The sequence below is a fragment of the Cyprinus carpio genome, unplaced genomic scaffold (genome assembly GCF_018340385.1).
Source record: "Cyprinus carpio isolate SPL01 unplaced genomic scaffold, ASM1834038v1 S000006590, whole genome shotgun sequence".
In the NCBI taxonomy this organism is placed as follows: domain Eukaryota; kingdom Metazoa; phylum Chordata; class Actinopteri; order Cypriniformes; family Cyprinidae; genus Cyprinus; species Cyprinus carpio.
In genome coordinates, this window is record NW_024879241.1 from 304,794 (window position 1) to 326,978 (window position 22,185).

Genomic DNA, 22,185 nt, shown 5'->3' on the forward strand with positions numbered 1-22,185 from the left:
CTGGCTGTCCTGGTATTGGGGCTCTGTGTGAGCACTGGCCAGATGGCAAAAGTTCAAAAAATGGGATAATTGGCATGTGAGGGATCGCAAGTTGATTTCGCTGAAGCCCTTTTCCTCACTCTGGATGTATGAAGTTCTTGAAAAGGTGGTCGGGGGGGTAGCAACCAATAATCCTCTCAGTCGGCCTAACTAAGTTCAACTGTAGTCTTCTGGTGTCTGATTTTTGAGCCGAACTAGACAGTTATTAAAGAGGACAGAACAGACTCAATGACGGCTGAGTAGAACTGTTTCAGCAGCTCCTGTGACACGTTACACGGTGGGGGGTTGAAAACTTCCTCAGCTGGAGAAAGTAAACAGACCCTTTGTTGGGGCCCTTTTAACCTCTTCAACCCGCACCAGTGACGCGGGGCGCTCCTGAAACTCCCCTTGTTTGCCACGTTGTCAATATTTACGAATATAGATAAATGAATCGGGATACCAATTTAATCTTGTCAAACTATATTATCATTATAAAGATCTAAGCCTCAAACATCGGATGACAGATCGCTGTTTTCCTCCAATTTAAAGCTTTTAAAGAATGTATTTGTTAAATTTATTGTAAGCATAACCACATCACAAACATTAAGGGAAGGAAAACACAGTACTTGACCAGATTCATCGTAATCATGAGTCATAAACACATCCACAGCTGTAAATCCTGGTTTAGTAGGAAGGTAAGGGTCCACTGAATGAGATCTTCATGGAGCACGTTTAGTCCAACGAAGCAATAAAACATTGTAATATGGATGATATTCCTTTGTTTACGTTTCAGTGCTTCAGGGACAGAATTGTTTGTGTCCGTTTAGGAATAACTCATGATCAGAAACTGCGTCTTGAGTAGTAAAAAACAGCATGGTTTTGTAGCGTACAGTATCACAAACAGAATGAGACGATCCACAAAAAAAAAAAAAAAAAAAAAAAAAAAAAAAAAAAAAAAAAGTGAAAGATAGACGGAAGATTGTTTATTTGAATTCTGGCGCTCTCTCGTGACGGCTCGTGATGCGTGCTGTGACGCACCTGTCATCTGATGGAGGCGGAACTTAGCGATCGCCTTTTTCTTTTTTCAACATTTTTTATATATGTGTGAGTGTGTTTTATGTTGAATGTGCCTGTATCTGCATGATTACCATCTGTTTGAGCGCAAATCAGCTCGCTATCACTGGGTAATCACAGCTATCACAGTGAACGCCGTCTATGTGAATAGAGAGTGATTTATTGACTTTATGGGCGCATCTCTATGACTACTATCTCTATGATTACCATCATCTCTATAACTGGCCAATTAGCACAATTTCATTGTAAATGCTGCATTTCTAGCAATCTCAGGATGTTCTGTAATTGGCATACAAAGTAAAATCTTTTTTTAATTTTATTTATGTATTTTTCTTACTCAAATTATTCTTATTGTCTAAGTTTCTGTCTATTGTTTTACAATTGAAAACAACTATGCAGTGGTATGTTTAATGACTAAAATAGTTTGTAGAACCCTTCAATACTCATTTTTCATGGTATCTTCTTCAGATTTGAAATAGAAACTCATGAGACATGTGACTAACAAACCACTACTCTACAATACTCCACAACAAATTAAATAAATTATTTATATATCAAATTAAAAAAAACAATTCAGTTGCGGTAAAAATTTCTTCAAGGCACTTCAGTGTCTATAACTTTTAATATTTTTGAGCATAATCAAATCTGGTTAATAAAAAGTAAAGCCCAAAGGGTCTTCTTTCCAAAGACACCAAAATTATGTGTGTAACAAACATAAGTAAGGAACTGTTGCAATTTTAAATTAGGTAGGGCACTTTCAGCTGTGAGTCCCATAATGGGGGGTCTGGTTAACAGGTTAACAATGGAGTCGATGTGAGTGTCCCACTTCAGGTCCTGGGAGATGGTGGTGCCCAGGAACCTGAATGACTCTACTTCAGCCAAAGTGCTGTTCATGATGGGGAGTGCAGGGGGGTTTCTCCTGAAGTCTACTATCATCTCCACTGTTTTGAGCATGTTCAGCTCCAAGTTGTTAAGACTGCACCAGACAGCCAGCTCTTTAACCTCCTGTCTGTAAGCAGACTCGTCACCGTCCTGGATGATGCCGATGACTGTAGTGTGGTTCCCAAACTTCAGGAGCTTGACAGAGGGGTCTTTAGAGGTGCAGTCATTGGTGTAAAGGGAGAAGAGCAGTGGGGAGAGAACGCAGCCCTGGGGAGCTCCGGTGCTGATCGTCCGGGTGCTGGATGTGTATTTTCCCGGCCTCACTAGCTGCTGTCTGTCTGTCAGGAAGCTGGTGATTCACTGACAGACGGAGATGGGCATAGAGAGCTGAGTTAGACGGGGATGATGGTGGAGCATTTGAAGAATGAAGGGACTTTGCACAACTCCAAAGATCTGTTGAAGATCTGTGAGAATATGGGGACAGCTGGTCAGCACTGCATTTCAGACAGGCTGGGGGTTTGTGTTAAAATCTAGCCATGTGCTTTCTGATGGGTTAGGTTGAATCCATTTGTGTATATTTTGGAGTTGATTGGTCAGAATGTAGTGGTAAAAATGTGGTGCTTCCAGTCCTCCTTGTGTTTTTGGTTTCTGTAGCAACAGCAACATTTTGGAAGAAATATTACAGCACCTTAAATCGTCAACCTGCGACCTTGACACACTTGCCACATCTTTTCTCAAAAGTGTGTTAAACTGTTTAGAAGCAGATCTCTTAGAAGTGGTGAACGCCTCACTTCTTTCTGGGACTTTTACAAAAAAACCGAAAACTTCAATCCCCAACCCAAAAATAAAAAACATCAAAACACAAAACACAATAACTACAAACCAAAAACAAACATCAAACCTACATTCAATATTACAAAAAAGGTTGTTTTTAATCATCAATCAGCTAAACTACTACTTAAACCTGGACGATTTTCAGTCTGGTTTCCGACCGCATCAAAGCACAGAGACAGCACTCACTGAGATGATAAATTATTCACTTAAATTCTGATTTTGGCAAAATATCAGTGCTGATACTACTAGATCTCAGTGCTGCGTTTGACACTGTCGATCATAAAATACTTCTACAGAGACTGGAAAACTGGGTCGGGTTTTCTGGGATGGTAATCAAATGGTTCAGGACATACTTAGAAGGAAGAGGTTATTACAGTAGGTAGACAACCAAAATGGGTAATACCTCCGCGGCCCTTAACTGCAAGTCAGTCGTGTGTTAAAATCATTCGCGAAACTACCGCCAGGTGGCGCAAAAGGATGGATTGCGAAATTAATGTAATTGTAAAATGAAAGGAAGACGTAAAACAACAACATTATAATATACATTATAACATCCTTAAAAGTCATTAAAAAAATAGGATAGTCTTAGGCTACAGTCTACTCTTCAAAAATTTAAAGAAAGACCATATATATATGGTACTGAAACACGTGTGAAATCCAAAGCCTATTTTACCTAATGAATAAGAGTTTAGCTTCAAATGGGCAAAATGTTTGGATTTGTCCCGAATGAGAGAGATAAGCCCAACCTTATGTATCGCTTTAAATTATTTTTAATTATTATTTGTTTTGTTTATAAGCCTATATTATTATATACTGCAATTATATTTATCCATTTGAATTATATATTTGTAATTCTTGTTCTGTTCTGATAAATTTGTTGAATTTAAAGGATTTGTTGTAAAGTGAAGGGAACTGAAAATATCCTGTTGGTACATTAGCCTATAGCATTATTAGGTCTGCCGTTATTATTTCCGAATGTAATAAAATGCAACTCTCACAAATGTAATTTATTTTTAGTGTGTTTAAAAAAAAAAATGCAGCAAACAAAAATAGGCGATTAATCGGTTAAAATGTGTTATTGTGGGTTAACAAATTTACATTATATACTTAGGAACAGAGTATGGGCCTAATCTAAGCTGTGTTGTTAACTATTTACAAGTTTCGTGTAGCTATAATTTTATCCAGCTTTATTTTTCCATTGCATCCGAAAATGACTTGTGCAAGCGCATTCACTCCGCGTGCTCAAGCTGCCTCCCGCGATGCTCAGCTGTGGACGATTTCAAAATGTTTGATATAAAGGTTGCTGTCACATATTATATACAGGAATTGTTCATAAAAAAAAAAAAAGTCAAAATATATTGTTAGTTTCATGGTTACATGCAATCAAGTTCTTCAGATACTATACAAGATACAAGTTCATTTAGACTATTAAACATGCACTGTGACATGCCTTGCCTTATAAACTTCTTTAGATTTTAAAGTCAGTTTAATAGTATTGAAATTCAAGTTGAATATGGTATTTTTAAAAAAAGGTTTTAATTGCTTAAATTATTTCTATGAAATAATAATATGTTATGACTTTTTCATCATTTTTTACGAGCTGTATTCGTTTTCCATTTCGGAAACCAAGCACACACTTTTTATTCTCTTTTTAAAACAATTAATCACTCACATAGCTCTAACAAGGTTTTTTTTTTTTGAGGAACGTGCCACTGTCAGGGGAGTCACATCATCATTAGAGTTGCAAATTAACTTCAGAAATGGAAAATAAGGGTGAATAGAGGTTCTTTCTTTTATTCTTTATTTATAATGTTTATTCTTGAAGAAAATAAGTATTTACTCTTTAAGAAAATAAGGGACGATCCAAATATTTGTAATGTACAATAATATAGGCCTATGTCCGTCCATTGGATTTTAAAGCATGACAACTGAAGGTCTATGAAACATGTCTATGATGCATTTTTTTTTAAACACAAAGTTTTCAACTAAAATATTATTTCAACCATATAGCCTGTGAATAAATAAGATGCATACTTTTCAATGAAATAACACTGAGAGTGTAGGTTGCTTCTGGTGTTTGTATTTGCACTTCAATATAATGGGCTCCAAGTTTAAGAATAGCCTACAGGGTTTTTATTTTTTAATTTTTATTTATTTATTTTAATTTTATCTCTATTTAACAGCATTAGCTCAATGAAATGCGTCTTTCTTCAGGTAGACTGAATGTTTTCCCGTCTTGCTAAATGTTGGGCTCATGATCAATGAGTTGTATTCGCTCAAACTGATTTTATAAAATCCAAACGTGGACGGTAAAGCTGGGTCAGTTAGAGCTCGCTCACGCGTGCTGTGAAGCGGGAGCAGCTGGCAGAGGATTCCGCTTGGTCTTAAAGCCTGCTTCAAATGTCTACGTTCACAAACGTCTACGATTTTCTCAAAAATAGTGATTAATTATCAATTGAGAATTTGTTATTATGGTCTAGTGAAAATAATAATATGGGCTGCGAGAAAATAATGAATAAAAAGAGTAGGGCTGCTTTGAGTGCAGGCATGTTTCAACCCAGTAAGATGAGAACACACCGTTCCTCACAGCCAAAAAACAGACCGAATTCAGTTCAGCTGGAGGGGGTTGGGGTAGTTCTGTATAGCTTGTGGGGGTCAAGATAAAGGTGTGAATCTCTTGGTCTTTCATATGGACAGTCTTATGAGGGTTTCAAACTTGCGGAACAGGTTTTTAGGACATTGGGCCTATTGGTTTTAAAACAACTTTAAAGAAAGGTTTGATCCACTTCAAATGTTGACTACTGTATAGCGCAATAAAGTTTATTAGTTATTAACTTAATTTCAGAGGAAGTTGCCTTGACCCAAAAAAAAAAAGAAACTGTTGCATTAGGGCTGGGTGATAGGCCTATGGCCTAAAAAAAATTCCCGATTTTTTTCACAAAAAATCCGATTTACAATTTAAATCGATTTTTTTGCCTCCCTACTTAAAAATCAATATTCAAATGACAAATAAATTGTTCAAAACAAGTTTTAATATAATTCTTTATCATTTACCAGTCAAATTATAACTGAAACAAGATGACTAAAAAAGCAGTAATGTTATTACCTTAATGCTGGAAAGACCTTTATTTTATTTATTCATTTATTTATTTTTTTAATACTAGCCCATCATGCATCTAACCATCCACTCGGCGTTAAGAGCTGTTCAGATTAAAACTGGCGACTCCACAGTGAGTCAGTGTCATGGACGTAGGACAGAGCAAGTGTAAATATATTTTCATCTCGTTATGCGCGCTCACTGATACCAGAAACACCGCTCCGCACTCGCTCCGTGGCTAAAGTTGAAATGTTATGTTCATAACGTAGCCTATAAAAAAAAAATAAAATAAATAAATAAATAACAGGCGAGTTTCAAAGGGGATTAGGCTATTGTGTGCAAACTTTTTGTCCTACCAAACTCCAAACTAATAACATTGTCAGCATTAAAAGGTATAATTGCTGCTTTCTGCTGTGCAAATTTTGTTTGTGATGAAAATAACAGTACATTTTCGTCAGTTATTTTATCTACAGATCGATGCATTTCTAACAGATTTCAAATCCGTTACAGATGAAGCAGCACTGTAAGATTACATTTGTTTGAATGCATTATTGCGACAGCGATTACGTGTGAATGTGCTGTATCTGTTTAAATCATGCTTTAACCCGAAAATAATCAGTAAAAGGAAGACAAACTCCTTGAGAACTAGCCTGTAACGCTAGACTATTGCCGTCATTATAGTCTTCTGATCGGAGAGATTATGTGTATCAGGCTATAGCTAAATATGTTTATCATGTGAATTCTTGCTAAATATGCAGTTATATTACGGGCCGTTGGCATGAATTGTACTCGTGATGGAGCGGTGCTGGAGCGAGTGAAAACCACGACGCTCCGACTTTTAAAAATCCTCTCCTCGCTCCAGTCAGAATCACTCCGCTCCGCTCATACTCTGCTCGGCAGCGTGTCTGAAATGTGCGGGGGAGGCTTGAGCCCAATCACAACTACGAGCCCTGAATGGAGCGTCGGCCGTTTTATTTTGTTGCATCCATACAATATTTTTAGAGTGTGAAATATAAATTTTCACAGAATGTAGCCTATTCATAAACAGTATATTAAAGTTTTTCTAAATCCCAAACAGAGTCCAGACATCAGTAAAGTATCCGTTTATGAACATGTTTTATAGGCTTTTTTTTTTTTTTACAGTCGTGACAAAAAAAACACAAGAGTTTTTATATATAAAATGCACAAACCAGAAGCACAATATCTGCAGAGAAGGGCTGGCCATTCTCAAAACATAAAACATCAATTTTATTTAAATTTTTCGTTTTTGTGTTTTTTTTGTGTTCAGAGGAAAAATCAGTGTTAAGGCATCTCTTCATTACAGACCCTTTCTGAAAGAAGAATTATGCAAACGCGTATAAAATGCTTTAAAAACTTTAACAGAGATGTCTTGAGGGTATTTAATAGATCTGCCCCCACGTAAGATTTTTCTAGTTACTAGTCGTTCATTTGTCATTATTCAACTAATCGCAGGTTTATATTAAATTTACATCTATAATCCATAATAAGCCTTAATATATTCCACGCTCAAGAACATGCATTAAGTTTGCCAAAAAGCACAGGCAGAAAAAGCCTAATAATTGTGAAAAAGGAGACATTTTAATTATTTATTAATAAACAAATGTTTTCTTGTCGGCGGCAAGATGAAATTCACAGTGCTGACTCTCCACACAGGATGCGCCTTTAGAGAGAAATTCAACCTCACAGATTACATAATGCTTTTGTTTTGAAATTGATTCGTTTTAAAAGACATTTCAAGCTTTCTGTAGATATATTTCTCATGTATGCGAGACACCACAATTTTCAGTTATTTCATTATGTAGGAACAAAAAATCACGCGACCGAGAGGGCACTCTCCCTGTCATGCACACGTAATAATTTCGCACACAAACACTGAAATATGAATACTAATTCACATTTTGCATATGCCTTACAAAGCAAATCTTTTTTTTTACATGCAATTATCCAAAATAAAACCAAACAAGATTTGGTAATGAAGATAAAATATGTAGACAAATAAGAATAAATGCTGCACGTGCACTCAGCATCATGCGCAGAGCAAATCTTGCACTCTGATATTTTACGGAATATTATACAAACCTGCATTTAAATGCGGCTACAATGTATTTATTTATTTATTTTTTTTTACTTAAATTACATGAAAGCAAGTAAAGACTGAAGTTGTCAATTAATGAAGCTCTTTTTTACATCGTGTGTATTTCGAGAACTTGAGTTTAATCATGAGGACGTTTTATTAATCAGTCCATTTTTAGAGTTTCGCCATTTAGGTAAATTTTGCAGGTTTCATTTATTCGTTTCTTGTTTTAATTAGGCCTAAATAATGGGAGCGAAATTCTTCAGTGCCTCACGTTTTACTAAAAGAAAATAATTTATAAAACACACAAGCCTTGCTCACTATGCTATCACTTTTAATGCTCCAAGCAAAGTAAACCACAATGATATTTTGGAATAATATAACACAATTCATATTATATAAATAATACTGCACACTATTTAAATGTGTCAAATCTAAAATATTGTGTAGAGAAAATATAAGCACAGGCTCATAGGTTTGATATTTATCCTGCTTGAATTCGTTCTAAGAAACGCACATATCTTCATAAGGACTAAACTTTCATCTGTGAATATTAAATATTTTTTCTTTCATTTTCCCTGACTGCAGTCAAATATAACACATCGGTGAGGCAAAGCTGACGTTCAAAATACTGCATAAGTAATTGTCAATTATATTAAATGGCCATAACAAAATTGTATAAAAATACTCAAATGCATGGAAATAATCCCCCATAAATATTGGGATTATTTACAACATAACATTTCATTCAATACAATTGATAATCTTGTCATTCAGTATGTAAATAACCCATTTAAATACTTAAAGCCATAGCATTGAAAACAAAGTGCTCAATTTACATTATAATTCATGGAATCCAATGAAAACTACATAGGAGCAAATGGGAAGTTAATGCTACCAGCCACCACAGCCCATATAAATACATTGAGATTCCTTAATGCTGTTAGCATTAAGCTAGCGAAAACCTTCACTATAATACATAAGGATACCAATGCCAATAGCAACATGCTAGCGAACACAACAACAACAGACTCACCAATTCCCGCATATATTCGACGCACCGCGGCACCAGTCGGCTTCTAAAGACAACGATGGTGGACACTACAAGTGCAGGATTGCACGCTAGAGTTAACCAAACATTTAAGATGGAAACCAAACTAAAAATAGCTTTGTTTGTGTAGAGACATACCGAGTGCAACTGCTCCGGTGGCTTCCCCCTCACACTACTGATTGGGGAAACTCACCGCAGCTTTATAAACGCTCTTAAGTGCTATGATTGGTTGAAAGCGTTCACTGAGACTACCATGTGACTCCTGCACAAAAATGTGAATGAAGGATGTGTTCAGGAGACTGGGAAAAATAGCTGTTTTATAATAACTATTTTAATAAAAATAACTATTTATATTTTACTTTTACTAATTAATTTTACTATTATTTTCTATTTATATTTACCCTGGGTTACTTTCTTCAGTTAAACAAGGAGAAAACTGAAGTTATTGCATTTGGAAACAAAGATGAAGTTCTCAAGGTGAATGCATACCTTGACTTTAGGAGTCAAATAACTAAAAATCAAGTCAAGAATCTTGGTGTGACTCTGGAGTTTATTTAGTTTCAGTAGTCACGTCAAAGCAGTAACTAAATCAGCATACTATCATCTAAAAAACATTGCAAGAATTAGATGTTTAGTTTCCAGTCAAGACTTGGAGAAACTTGTTTATGCCTTTATCACCAGCAGGGTGGACTACTGTAATGGTCTCCTCACCGGCCTTCCCAAGAAGACCATTAGACAGCTGCAGCTCATCCAGAACGCTGCTGCCAGGATTCTGACTAGAACCAGAAAATCTGAGCACATCACACCAGTCCTCAGGTCCTTACACTGTCTTCCAGTTACATTAAGTATTGATTTTAAAGTACTTTTACTCGTTTATAAATCACTCAATGGGCTAGGACCTAAATACATAGCAGATATGTTCACTGAATATAAACCTAACGGAACAATCAGATCATTAGGATTGAGTCAGTTAGAAATACCAAGGGTTCACACAAAACAAGGGGAATCTGCTTTTAGTTATTATGAGACTCAAAACTCATCTATTTAGCTGTGCATTTAAATAAACAACACTTTATGACTTAACAAATTACACCACATTATATTATTAATAATCATCTACTATTAACAACTTTAAAAACACATTAAATCACATTCTAAATCATTTTAAAAGTTTTTAAGTTCCCTGTTTTATTGTTGTGATTTTTTAAAGATTATTTTACTTCCTTTTATGTAAAGCACTTTGAATTACCATTGTGTATGAAATGTGCTATATAAATAAACTTGCCTTGCCTTTTCTGCTCAGAGAAAGATGCCTCTGATGTCTTAACCTGAGTATTAATCAGATGCATTGACGTTCTGCAAGAGCAGTATGATTTCACTGCTCATTATCTAGGGCTGCCCCCCTTATAGTCGATTAATCATTAGTCGATGAGAAAAGGCTTAGTCAACCATATTTTTTAGTTGCTTAGTCGAAGAAAAAAACAAAATAATTGTGGCAAAGTCATGCATTCTGCGACAAAAGATCGTTAACAGCTGCTCCATGCAGTAATATACAGGACATCGGCCAGGGCATCCAAATGCTCACCTTTCATTCATCGACCTCAAATATGAATTATCATCTGAGACATGAAGTAGCAACTTCACATGGCCGCTCGCTCTAACATTACCTATAAAAATGTGCGCTATTTCAGTGTTTGTGCAGAATGAGGAAGTGCGAGCCAGTGTGATCACTTTCACTTAACATTTTTTGGTCATATAAATAGTAGTTGTACATACTTGTAAGCTTGAACATACTTGTATTGTGCAGGCACAATAACAAAACAAAATTTGTGATTTTGTAAAATAATGAAAGCAATCACTTTGAACTTGAGCGCGTCAAATAATAAAAAAAAACAAATAAACCATACTTGTCTCGGGCATAAGAAATATAGACATATCTATAGAAAGCCAAATGTCTTCTTTTAAACTAATTCAGATGGAAAACAACTATTCTCAGGCGATGTGATCTGTATGAAACTTTAATATAGGAGCATCCACTAAGGAGATCGTCAATTAATCACTGCAGCTGAAAATACAGCAAAGACTGGTTTATCAATGAATTATCAAAATGTTATGACTGTCTCCATGCATTCATAATCATTATGCCGGTGCGCTGTGTGGCAAAACTTATTCAAGCGCTATATAGGCAGTTAAATGCTCATTACTAGGATTTATAGTTTATTAATATAAATGTGCGATTAGTCGACTAACCGCTTAACATAAACTGTATTTTACTGGCTGTTAAACTTGCACACAGCCTCAGAAGTGACGCCTTAAATCATCGAAAGACGATACAAAAATTGCTCTAGCAAACCTAGTCCCTAAAGATATAGTATCCCGAATGGTTTAAACAAGAGAACTAGAGGCATTTAAGAGTTCACACAAAGTTTGACTCTCACTGGAAACTATACTGATGCCATCTTGTTGAATGACCAATACAGTGTCATTCACCTTAGTTTTTCATATGACGTTTGTTGTGGCAAAATTAAATCGACTCTCATCAGCATAAGAGACAAATTCACTCTTAGTCTTTAATAAAAAGGTTTATTCTTTGCAAAGAAGGTCAGACATCACACAGGAAACACAGTCGCTGCAGAGTGTGACAAGAAAGGGAGGGCGATCCTCCGCCTTATACCTCCTTTCCAAGTCAAGGTTACAAACTCTCAGCGGCGCGGCCAGCGAGAAGGATGCAGCCGCTGGAAGAAGCCGCCACCCCGAGCGCCCCGGACCGAAGGGGGAGCGCGTGTGGCTGCTGGACTCCACCCCTTACCTGGACACTTCCCTCATGAACACTGCCCCACCTACACGAACCCCGCAGCACGACGAGGACACCAGATTCCCTGTTTGTTTTGGACACTCCTCCCCTTGGACACTTTATTCCCTCTTTTGGTTTATTTTCTGTTAATAAAAACCTCTCCGAGGCCTGATGCCACGCCCACTGTGTCTGTCGTTTGCTCCTCCCGTCACAGTGTCTTCAGGTTTGATTTTTGGGCAAAGCTCTTCCCGCACTGATCACATGTGTGCGGTTTCTCTCCAGTGTGAATCCTCATGTGCATCTTAAGGTTTACGTTGAATGTAAAACTTTTCCCGCACTGATCACATGTGTGCGGCTTTTCTCCAGCGTGGAGCTTCTCATGTATTTTCAGATATCCTGGCCAATCAAATCTCTGGTCACAGTGTGAAACACTTATAAGGCTTTCCTCCAGTGTGAACTGTCTGGTGCTTTCTCAGGTCACTGGCAGTAAAAAAGCTCTTCCTACACTCAAAGCACATGTGATCCTTCACATCACTGTGTCTTTTCTGGTGTTCTTTTAAGATATTTAGCAAACTAAAACTCTTTCCACACAAAGAACACATGTGAGGCTTCTCTTTTGTGTGAATTTTCAGGTGGACCCTTAGGCCTGAAGCTGATGTAAATGTTTTCCCGCACTGATCACGGTCTTTCTCCAGAATGTGAACGTAGATGTAATTTAAGAGTGCTCGCATCTCTAAAACTCTTCCCGCACTGATCACATGGGTACGGCTTCGCTCCAGTGTGGATCCTCATGTGAACATCAAGGGCTCCTTTTTGTGTAAAACTCTGTCCACATTGATCACACGTGTGTGGTTTCTCTCCAGTGTGGATTTTTATGTGTTTCTTAAGGTTTACTTTACATGTAAAACTGTTCCCACATTGATCACATGAGTACGGTTTCTCTCGAGTGTGGACTTTTATGTGACTCTTAAAGGGATAGTTCACCCAAAAATGAAAATTATGTCATTAATGACTCACCCTCATGTCGTTCCAAACCCCGTGAGACCTCCGTTCATCTTCGGAACACAGTTTAAGATATTTTAGATTTTAGTCCGAGAGCTTTCTGTCCTCCATTGAGAATGTATGTACGGTATACTGTCCACGTCCAGAAAGGTAATAAAAACATCTTCAAAGTAGTCCATGTGACATCAGAGAATCCCCGTTAGAATTTTTTTGAAGCATCGAAAATACATTTTGGTCCAAGAATATCAAAAACTACGAATTTATTCAGCATTTTGACTTCTCTCCCGGGTCTGTATGAGCGCGTTCACCTCACATCCGGTTCGCAACGACGACGATCACTCGATGTAACCGGATCTTCTTGAACCAGGTCACCAAATCGAACTGAATCGTTTTGAAACGGTTCGCGTCAACAATAAGCATAATCCACAAATGACTTAAGCTGTTAACTTTTTTTTAACATGGCTGACACTCCCTCTGAGTTCAAATAAATCAATATCCCGGAGTAATTCATTTACTCAAACAGTACACTGACTGAACCGAGCCAGATAACGAACGAAAAACATGACTCGTTCTCGAGTCAAGAACCGTTTCTGTCGGACGCGTCGGTTCGAGAACCGAGGAGCTGATGATACTGCGCATGCGTGATTCAGACTGACACACAGCGCGTCTGAACTGAACTGGTTCTTTTGATGATTGATTCTGAACCGATTCTGATTCATTAACCCTCATGTGACTTTTTTTATTTGGGGATCTCTTTCCAGTCTGAGGGCAAGAACTTTTTGCTCTTCTAAATGATTTTTCTCCAGTTTTGACATTATGATTTTTCTCCTCTCCTTCACTCAGTTCTTCACTCTCCTCGATCTGTTCCAATAAGTCTAAAAACATAAAAATAAAAAGTTTTATTTTCATCCATCTATTCTCCAAACCACTCATGGGGGATTTTCTGTAAATCATCATTAACTTTAAAGGGAAATGAAAAAGTAAACTCAAATGTAACACCAGAACATTTTGCAATACAATAATTCAGTAAATTTTGATTAAATTTTAATAACCAATTATGTCCCATGAACTTTTCATGAATTAGGCACATTAATCAGTTGCTATTTTTAAAACAATACAGGCACAAATCCTTATTTTAAAATGAATGAAAACTATTTAAAGGTAACACTTTACATTAAGGTTGTATTAGTTAACATTAGTTAATGCATTAGTTAACATGAACTAACAATGAACAACTCCACTGTTCAGGATTACTTAATGTTTTGTTAATGTTAATTTACACATTTACTAATGCATCTCTTCACATTAACAGATTAACTAATTAATGATGTGGTTAATGCATTAGTTAAAATGAACTAAAAATTAATAACGCATCTGTTCAGCATTGCTTAATCTTTGCTCATGTTAACTTATTCGTATACTAATGTATGTAACCATGAACTAACAATGAACAATGTCGATAGCTTTAGTTAATACGCTTTATTTGATTATAATACAGTATGTACACATACGTTTATTTAGCAGCTAACACAAACAATGAATATACAATACGAACTCCCCATTTGGACACTGATTTGGGCTTTTGGTAAACTTGGAAACTATCTAAACATCAACTGATAATGTTTCTGATGTTTGTAGACTGTTTATTAACATGACTTACTACTAAAAAAAATATTTAAGGGAATTAATTTGTGAACATTATTGTAATGTTTACACTAGTCCAACATTTACTGATGTGTCACTAATATTTGTAGACTGTTTATTTAGGCATACACGATTTAGGCATACCACTAAAAAAAAAAAAAAAAAAAAAAAAAATAGATTTTACAGGTTTGTTCCTATAGTGTGACAGCCAGGTTTTTTATTTTTTTATTTTTTTTTTTACAGTCTATGGTGACAGCACACCACACACTAAAAGATTCCGTTCACATCAAAATCACAAATCACGATTGTAAATGCGGGAAATCTTGCGCGGACAAACGTGACTTTAGAGTAAACAAATGGCGGACGACTTACAAGAGGAAATGGCGATTATAATATTTGGATATCTTTTTACCGAAAGCTCGCTGGGAAAAAGAAAAATGTCTGGATGAAGTCGTGGAGACGGTGTGAATATGAACTTTATACAGTTTATTACAGCGTGAGCTGGAGGAGAGTAATGCTTCCGTTTTCCTTTGGAAATCGCTTCATTCCACGTGACGATCTACTGAACGTGCGCACATTTGTTCTCGGGGTTCGGCGGTTAAATCACCCATGGGAACAGGACGGACTGGACCAACAAAAACATTGTCTGATGGAGTGAATTAACTGACTTGGAAAGCGGGATAGAAATGGTCCTCTTGGAAGACTTTTCAGTGACATTCAGCAGCTTTAAAACGCAAAGGTGATTACCAACTGTTTGTCCATCCTGACCATGGTTGATCACTTCCAGTTAACGTTAGGAAAAACACCTTCTTCTTCTCTAAGTTTGTTTCTTTATTTATTTAATGCATTGATTATATAATATAAATGTATAAAGTATATTTAAGTTATATAATAATATAATATGTAATAAAGTTTCTGAAAATGTAAGAGATGCATGAATGGCTTTCACTCATTTAAGGTCCAGTAAAATCAATAATAACTGCTTTGTTAGTTAATAGTTAGTTAATGTTTGAGTAGTGCACACTTTACAATAAGGTTAACAAATTCCCTCAAAAAATGCTTAGTTAATGGTAAGTCATGTTAATAAACAGTCTACAAATGTTAGTTAACATTAGTTAATGTTGAACTAGTGCACACTTTACAATAAGGTTCACAAATCTCCTTAGTAAATGCTTAGTTAATGGTAAGTCATGTTAATAAACAGTCTACAGATGTTAGTTAAACGTTAGTTAATGTTGATCTAGTGCACACTTTACAATTGTAACCGCACTGGGTAGTACATTAACGTTAGCTCAAATATATAGGGAATTTTAATAATTAATCAGGAATATGATTAATATATATATATATCTCATGACAGTCACATTAAAATTATTGAAGATGAAAAATAGGTCAATTGTATATATCAATAACTCATTACAAGGCACTGTAATTTACTCATTAATATGTCAATATTCCATTCTTCATATCACTTAACGTGATATCTTTTACTGGGAATTAATGCAAATCGAACAGTGTTTTGTCCAGCAAACGGTCGTAAGATTAACTTATTCAAATTTCAATAAAGTTATCACTTCTTATAATTCCAGGAAAAATAGTTCTGGCCATGAAACCATTCTCCTGTCCTTATAAAATTTAGGTTACTGAAAACGATTCAAATAAGCTTGTAGCTAAGATCAAACATTTCATTGACTCGTGATGTGAGCATTTTAGACAGAAGCAATCATGAATATATATTGGATTTTAATAATTGAACTAATAATACATCAAACTACGATTCACACAGAGTAAATATGCGTATAACAATACAAACAGTAAAAACAAATACAATACAAAACGAATTACAAAATGAGAGAGAGAGAGAGAGAGAGAGAGTGAGTGAGTGAAAGGGTGAGCGAGAGAAGGTGAGAGAGAGATGCAGAATGATCGTGCAGTATGGCAAAATCACCATACAGTAACCTTTTGAAAGACAACAAGGAATCAGATCACCTTGAAAAGGGAATAGACACCTTAAGCAGCGTTTAAATCTCTATAGAAAATAATACTTGCATGTGGGTCTCTTTGTGCCTGCTAAAGACCGAGCGTGCGTGTGTCGTTTCTTTGGAGCTGGGCCTGTTCTCTCGTGTCTTCCGGGGCGAGCAGACTCGCGCAAAGTTTCAAAGGTTCAACGAACGTGGAGTTACCAAGGGAATGATTCAGAGTTCGTCTCCCTCGTGTAGGGAGAGGCGAATATGAGAATAAAACTTAGTAAAGAAAAGCAAAGAAAAACGGAGATGAAAGCTCCCTAAGGAGCCATCGCGACAGACGTTCTCTCGACGAAGTGCCGAAACAAAAGTGCAACGAGAAAGTTCTGTGTCAGCTCTCTTATGGAGCGACTGGGTTCACGCCTCTGTTCGCGCGAACAACCACATGAACGTCCACGATCTGAAGCGGGAAAAAGTTCCTTTGTCTCTGGGGAGACACCCACTCGAGTGAGTTATGTTGTTGTCAGAATTCAGCAGTTATATTCCAGCAAGATGGTAATTCCAGAATAATACATTTTACTGTAATTTCCTATGTATGAGTGGTTCGGTCAAAGCAAGACGGTTAAAACAGATACCAAGAAATGACAGGTAAAGGTAGGAGAAACATAAAGTTACATTCATATGCAGAATAACACACCTTTAAAGTTTGATTCAACACACAATAAAATTGCAGATACTCCAATTTGATATGGAAGACATCTAATCACAAAAAGGAAATACAGTCAATACATTTAGAATACATTTACTTTCCTTTTTCCTTACAAGAATTCATAGCGAGCTGGGCTTTTTCTGTTTCTCCCAGTTGGGTCATAAAGTTTTATGACCTGGTCAGGAATTTAAACCCAGCCATGCTGGCACCAGGCCGGCCATTCAGCTTGCAGAGAGTTTGATTTACCTGCATGAGTTCAGGGGCTAAAAGCTTTGGGTTTTAGCCAAAGAATGTGCATTGTTTTAGATTCAACAAGCCATGATTCATTAATTCAGAACCAATGAATGAATGAACTGCTCATACGCTACACAATAAGGTTCACAAGTCTCCTTAGTAAATGCTTAGTTAACAGTAAGTCATGTTAATAAACAGTCTACAAATGTTAGTTAAACATTAGTTAATGTTGGATTAGTGCACACTTTACAATAAGGTTCACAAATCTCCTTAGTAAATGCTTAGTTAGCAGTAAGTCATGTTAATAAACAGTCTACAGATTTTAGTTAACATTAGTTAATGTTGGATTAGTGCACACTTTACAATAAGGTTCACAAATCCCCTTAGTAAATGCTTTATTAATGGTAAGTCATTTTAATAAACAGTCTACAAATGTTAGTTAAACATTAGTTAATGTAGCACTAGTACACACTACAATAAGGTTCACAAATCTCATTAGTAAATGCTTTATTAATGGTAAGTCATTTTAATAAACAGTCTACAAATGTTAGTTAAACATTAGTTAATGTAACACTAGTACACACTTTACAATAAGGTTCACAAATCTCCTTAGTAAATGCTTTATTAATGGTAAGTCATGTTAATAAACAGTCTACAAATGTTAGTTAAACATTAATGTAGCACTAGTACACACTTTACAATAAGGTTCACAAATTCACTTAGTAAATGCTTGGTTAATGGTAAGTCATGTTAATAAACAGTCTAAAAACATGAAAACATTATCAGTTGATGTTTAGATAGTTTCCAAGTTTACCAATAGCCCAAATCAATTCCCAAATGAGGTAGTATTGTTTATCCATTGTGTGTGTTAGCTGCTAAATAAACGTGTGTATACAGGCATAGTTCATTGGTAGTTCATGGTTACTAATGCATTAACCAACGTCAACTAATTACGTTGTTAATGTGAAGAGAAGCATATGAATAATTAAACATGAGCAAAGGTAAAGTAATGCTGAACAGATGTGTTGTTAATTTTTTGTTCATTTTAACTAATGCATTAACCACATCATTAACTAGTTGATCTGTTAATGTGAAGAGATGCCTTAGTAAATGTGAAAGTTAACATTAACAAAATATTAAGTAATCCTGAACAGTGGAATTGTTCATTGTTAGTTCATGTTAACTAATGCATTAACTAACGTTAACTAATACAACCTTATTGTAAAGTGTTACCATTTAAATGAACCATTTAGCATTAGCACTAACCCACTGAATCTCGATCCAATCTCAGCTTTTACACAAACTGTAGTGAAAGTGAAAGTTTCCCAACACTGTTCCTGGAGGCACACCAACACTACACATTTTCCAACTTTTCCTAATCAAACACAGCTGAATCAACTCAACAGCTCGTTAGTAGAGACTCCAGGACCAGAAATATATCGTTCAGATATGGGAGGGTTGCCCTGCGTCTCAATGTGGCTACTTATACTATGCCCTTAAAATATGTACACTTTTGGTGACGAAAAAGTACACACTTTTGAGTGTGTAGTAGAAGGGTAGGCAAGCTTTGGGACGTACTATCACGTCACACAATTACGTCTTCAAAGGACCGCTCTGTCGCACCTGTTACACGCACCCTGTCACTGTAAACTGACCTGTCAATCATCTCGTCACAGTTAACATCATCCACATTTCATTTCATTTAGCATCCTACAGTACTGGAGAGAAAAGAAGTAGCTAGTTGATCTGCCAGTCACGGGTCTTTCATGCGGAGAACTCTGCTCATATTTTCTGCATAATGATGCATTTAAAAGTTAATGACCAAATGGATGTTTATAAAAGTTCACATTGCTGTTGCAGATAAAATAACACGGATAACAATAAATAAATATTTTTCACCAGGTTAAATGTTAATTATTATGCCGCGTTCCAGGCAACCCGTAACCCGTGTTTTTCCAACCTTCTACCCGTGAAAGTGCACCAGAACAGCAGTCAAACCCGTGACTTCCCACCCGTGAACTCGTACTAGATCGATGTACTCCCAGTTCCACGCTCTGATGTCACATAGCCTGCAAAACAACAATGGCAGCCCCTATGGATAATATTGCCTACGGGTGCAGTGTTTATGCAAGTGGTACACGTTGAAAAAACTATTTTAGGACAATATAAATTTATTTTGCAATAAAATTATTAATCTAGCTACAATTCCTTGCGCTCAGGAAGTTTGGCATGACTTGCCTGGAACGCTACAAAGTCGTGAGTCGTGGTTTGAAGACGTGACTTACGGGCTCCAAATCCTGCCTGGAACGCAGCATTAGTAACTCAAAATCCTTTTTGTAAACCTCCCTACCTAACCATCGATTGCACATCCGCCATGTTTGTAGTTTTTCTAACGCATATTATTCATGTTTGTAGTTCTGGACCAAATCTTTCGCCAAAGCGCAATGGATTGTGGGCAAGTTTAGCCATTACAGTGTGCACAGATCCACACTTCAAAAATCGACCTGAAATAGTAGACCATCCGGGGACTTTTGGCATACTGGTTTCAACATACTATGCTTTGGGACACACTTATTCTAATCTCACATACTATTTAGGATGGATAGTATGAACATTGAGACACAGGCAAGGTGTGCCTCCAGGAACAGGGTTGGGAAACACTGATATAACCCATCCAAGTGAACACACACAACAGCAAGTAGTGAAAACACACCCCAGAGCAGTTTTGACTGCATTCATCAACCCTTTTACCAAAAAGGGTAAAAAAAAAACCATGACTGACTTCTATAATTTAAAATTAACTTAAGTTCATTACAAGTAACTACAAAAGAGATTTTACTTAATTTATGAAATGTTTAAATATTTTGATGCAGATATAGAAGTAAATCAAATTCAGGAAATCTGGATTTTTCCTCACACCTCCTTTCCTTGACCATTTGTTGAAAATAAAAAAGACTGAAAAGAAAATTTCAGTTTTAGACTCCAGTTTGTACCCAGTTCATAGAAAGTGTCCTGTGTATTACTTGACATTTTAGCTAAATATGAAATAACATTTCACAAACCACATGACTTTTTATACTACAAATATGACTTTAATCCATTTAATCCATCCATTAATCATTAATGACGGTTCAAAAATAAACACCAACCTCTTTGTTCTTCAGTCTCTTCGTGTTCCATTCTGCAGGATTCTGGATCACTCATGTTCTCAGTCTTCAGCTCTGCTTCACTTCTAGGCTGATGGGAATATCCCAGCATTTACTGGTGAGTTGTTGTGGGAGGAGCTTCAGTGAAGGTGAGCTGTTGTGGGAGGAGCTTCAGTGAAGGTGAGTTGTTGTGGGAGGAGCTTCAGTGAAGGTGAGTTGCTGTGGGAGGAGCTTCAGTGAAGGTGAGTTGCTGTGGGAGGAGCTTCAAGCTGTGTGGCAGGAATAGCAGATCTGCTAAAATCCAAAATAATCAGTTAATGAAGTTATATTTTCATTATTTTACACATTTACACATTTAAAGCATTCAGTGTTTTATGTTCACATTTTCATAGACTGATAGATAAAAGTAAAAGTTCACATTCTATGAGTTTATGATTTATTAGTGAGTTGATCTAATATAAACCTTAACCTTTTCATTTGTTTATCTATCATAAGAACAAACTAACAAAGAAATGGATGAATACACATATATAAATAAATCAAATATAAAAGTTACATTAATAAAACAGAAGTATAAACTGATTCAGAAGTAATTGTACAGATGTGTAAGCAACAAAGACACTTCAATTTGGTGAACTGTAGTTGGTTTCAGTCTGTTTACACCAATGTAATGAGCTTTAAGTGACAGTTTACAGGTGATCTGAAGACATCAGCGTCATGAATGAGGAGAAAACAGGAACTATTAACATGAAATCAGCACTTCTGAAAAGATTTACATGATCATCAGCAGAGATTTCACTGTATTCACACTTTATTTAATTGTTAAGAAACAGCGTTTGAAACTACTCTATACTTTATTATTATTTCTAACAATATGAGACATAAAAATATGTGTCAAAACAGATACAAACATACTCAAAACAAATGACCATGATTACAGTATTTCTCTGCCTACTGTTTGTGTGGGAGACCATATCATTAACCCTAACAAGGGCAAGTCCATAAAGAAAAATCAGAAAAATTATTTTTTTGCTGTTTTCCATCTTATTGGGACTCAAATAATATCATTTCATTTTTTTCCCTTCAAAACTTGACTCTTATTTTTCAGGATACGTCGCCCTGTTGTGGGTATAAATTCACACAAAAAATACTTGTTACAATATTTTAAACTATCGTAAAACATTTTTCCCCATAAAGTACAGCTTTTTCACCATTTAAAACACAGAAGAAGATGCTCCATTATTAAAAACAGTGTGCATTTACTCTTTAAGTTGTAACATCATTAGATACAAAGGATGTTGATGCATCAGCCAACGAGTTATTATAGAAAATAAAAAGGAAGATTTTCTAATTTACTTGTCATAGCACATGTACTTATAAAAAATTAAAATCACCTTTGATATCATTCTTATTAATATTTATGTAAGTGTTGTTACATGTTATTAATGTAATGTACTAAATCAACTATTCTATTTAAAATTGTGTTTTGACAAGTTAGATGAATAATTTAACAACCAATGGCAGTCAGAAAGGTACATTTATTATATTAGGTATAAGCAGGCATATGAATATTTACATATTAGCTACACATCCAAACTGAACGATTTCACTATCAAAAATTATAATGTGGGGCAGTTATCT

At 36.0% G+C, this 22,185-nt stretch overlaps 1 long non-coding RNA gene across 1 annotated transcript; it reads right to left on the bottom strand.

Annotated features, from left to right (window-relative positions):
* Positions 1-2,215: 2,215 nt before the first annotated feature.
* Positions 2,216-9,218, bottom strand: LOC122144115. The gene is made up of 3 exons (XR_006159540.1): positions 9,190-9,218; positions 9,037-9,101; positions 2,216-2,622 (listed from the first exon to the last, which is right to left on the bottom strand). It is a non-coding gene; the product is annotated as an uncharacterized LOC122144115 (long non-coding RNA).
* Between the last annotated feature and the right edge of the window lie 12,967 nt (positions 9,219-22,185).